Raw genomic sequence first — 2661 nt, 5'->3', positions numbered from 1 at the left:
TTGATATATTTTTTTATAAACTTAGTCAAAGTTAACAAAGTTTGACTTTGACCAAATCTTATATGCAAAGTAAAAAGAAACGGATGGAGTATTTTCGATTAAAGAGAAATTAGAACATCTTATACTTCCTCGGTCCTGAACATTTTATCTTGGATTTTTCCACATATGGATATATCTAGACACGTTTTAGTGTCTGTATCTAAAAAAACTAAGACAAGTAATTTAGGACCGAGCTAATATTTGTGAACGGAGGAAGTACTACTGTACACACCACGTTTTAACGGACCATCTGAGCTGTGTGAATATTTATCCAGAATTGCTGACGCTGAGAGCGATGGAACCAAAAGCTAGCGATGAACAGCCAGCAGTAGAATCGCATCTTTCACTGTCCGAGTTCACCCCGCTTGTGTGAGCTTCCTTCCACAAGCGCGTCATCCCCATGCCATCTAATCTACACACGCCTATAAAGAAACCTTTTTTAGACGAAGCCCTAGTCTGAGTCTCACACGGTTCCACCCACCGCCTCCCCAATCATCCCCCCGATTTCCTCCTCGTGTGCCCAATCTGCAGCTGCTGCCGCTGCTCCTTCCACAGCTTCGGTGGGACTCGTCGGATTGGGCTCCTTTTTCCATTTCAGGTAGTACATCCTTCTTGCTCGAATCTACTGTTTGATCTGCTTGCACATCTCCCGCTCCGGCGCAGAATCGATGGGCTCTTCCCGGATTCGGGAAGCCTGCAAAAAATTGGATTTTCTAGGGGCAATCTCAGCCTACTCGCCCCAATTTCTGCTTGTCCGATTGGCTCCGGTATTAATTCCTAGGCCAAGATTTCAGTTTGCTGTCGTAGTCGAGTCTCAGATCCCCATATCCATTTATGTTCTCAGTGGTTAATTACTAGTATTACGATGTCGTCTAAATTTGAAGCAGATCTGAAGTCAGCCGCTCCAGTTTTCCTGGAGGCCATAATCCTTTATTTAATGGTCAACTTGTTCAGAGTAGAGTTGAATCCTTAGGTTCGCTGGGCTTCGACCTGTGGTATCCTCTGGTTGTTTGACTCTTGAGAATTACTTCCTCACACTTGATTCGTTCTTCAGTGATTCAGACTGGTTCCAACTTGACGATTTGATTTGCTTGGGTACCTACCGTGTCAAAGTTAAATTTTATTTGGCCAGTCTATGTTTAAATGGTTGCCTTCTTCTTTCAGAGGATTGATTGGGTTTCAGTTCATTATATCAATCGACACATGGATCAGTTCTGCTCTATCCTTTTATTATTTGTATGTAAGGTGAATTGGTTGGTCACAATAACTTGCTTCAGCTGCTTGCTAAAGATGGCTTTTCTAGCTTGTTATACACAGTAATTGGTTCCAGCAATAATCATTTCGACATGATTTCTGCTACGGGACCTTATGAGTTATAACTGATCCGTAGTTCCTCTCATGCTAGGAACAGCTAATTGTTTACGGTACACGACGATGGCATACTCCATATTTGCTGTCTGTTGGTAATGTCGAGCCTCAGGAATTTCTTGTGTCTCCTATAATTAGATGTCCATTTCACCTGCAGAGCATATGTGTTTTAAGCAATTGCTCATATGAAGATCATGACAGCATTGACATGTTCACATCAATTTTAAAATTGGAGACACTCCTCACATTGTGGATGTCATAGAAAAACTGCTTTTGTTGTTAAAAGGCGGAGTTTGACAGTTTGTGTTCCTTTCCATTCTCTAGTGACTAATATTAAACAAAGCTGCTGTAAAGAATATTCTGTTATGTTGTTTTACTGGTGTTACTTTGGAGTTGCCCAAACAGTATCACAGGATTGCTTCTACAGTTCCTACTTGGTGCTAAATCATTTTGTATGCTGACTGCAGGCAATTAGACTCGCAGAGATGGACACTACTGCTGGCTAATAGTAAAACGATTATATGGCCAAAGGTATATATATATCTTACGCCTGTTTGTTCCTAGCAACTTTGACTGTAAATTTAGCTGATATTTTAATATTTATGTTCTGTGGATATAGATATTAAGGCAATGCGCAAGGGAGGAAACGGTTTCTACTTTATCAATAAGGAGACAAGTGCTGATTCAATCAGGGAAAACAATTCCAAAAATTCTCATCGGATGGCTGATACAGCAAGAATAACTAAAACAGAGACATCAAAGTTGAAGAACATCATTTCAGCATCATTCAAACCCTTGTCTCTTACCATTCCCATAGGAGACGGATTCCATGAATCGTTCCATTCGAGCCATTGCTATTTATAGTATCTACTAAGGTTCATAAATAAGCCAAAGGTTTTCAGTACTATTGGCTAAGAAGGGGAGGCAAACATTGAGCTGCTTGCTGCCACATTTTGCAATGGTTACAATCGTTGGTACACGGGAACAGTTTGTTCAACCACAGACATTCCTGCGTGCTACAATGCAGCTCAAGTCCCCAACAAGGCCAAAACTTTCCTTCTGCTTTACGCCACAAGGGGATTGTGATCAATACTGTGCTTTAATCCCTGGCTTGCCAGAAGACCTGGCAAAGATATGTCTTGCCCTTGTTCCTCGAACTCATTTCCCTGTCATGGGTGGAGTTTCCAAGAGGTGGATGTCATTCCTAGAGAGCAAAGAATTAATTGCTGTAAGGAAAGAGGTTCAGAAGCTTGA

At 41.3% G+C, this 2661-nt stretch overlaps 1 long non-coding RNA gene across 1 annotated transcript; it reads left to right on the top strand.

Annotated features, from left to right (window-relative positions):
* The first annotated feature begins 370 nt into the window (after positions 1 to 370).
* On the top strand, positions 371 to 2655 carry LOC125545847. Its single transcript, XR_007300308.1, has 3 exons — positions 371 to 637; positions 1875 to 1938; positions 2027 to 2655. It is a non-coding gene; the product is annotated as an uncharacterized LOC125545847 (long non-coding RNA).
* The last annotated feature ends 6 nt before the right edge of the window (positions 2656 to 2661 follow it).

Source organism: Triticum urartu, chromosome 3 (genome assembly GCF_003073215.2).
Source record: "Triticum urartu cultivar G1812 chromosome 3, Tu2.1, whole genome shotgun sequence".
NCBI lineage: Eukaryota > Viridiplantae > Streptophyta > Magnoliopsida > Poales > Poaceae > Triticum > Triticum urartu.
This window is presented reverse-complemented; position numbering and strand designations above follow the sequence as displayed.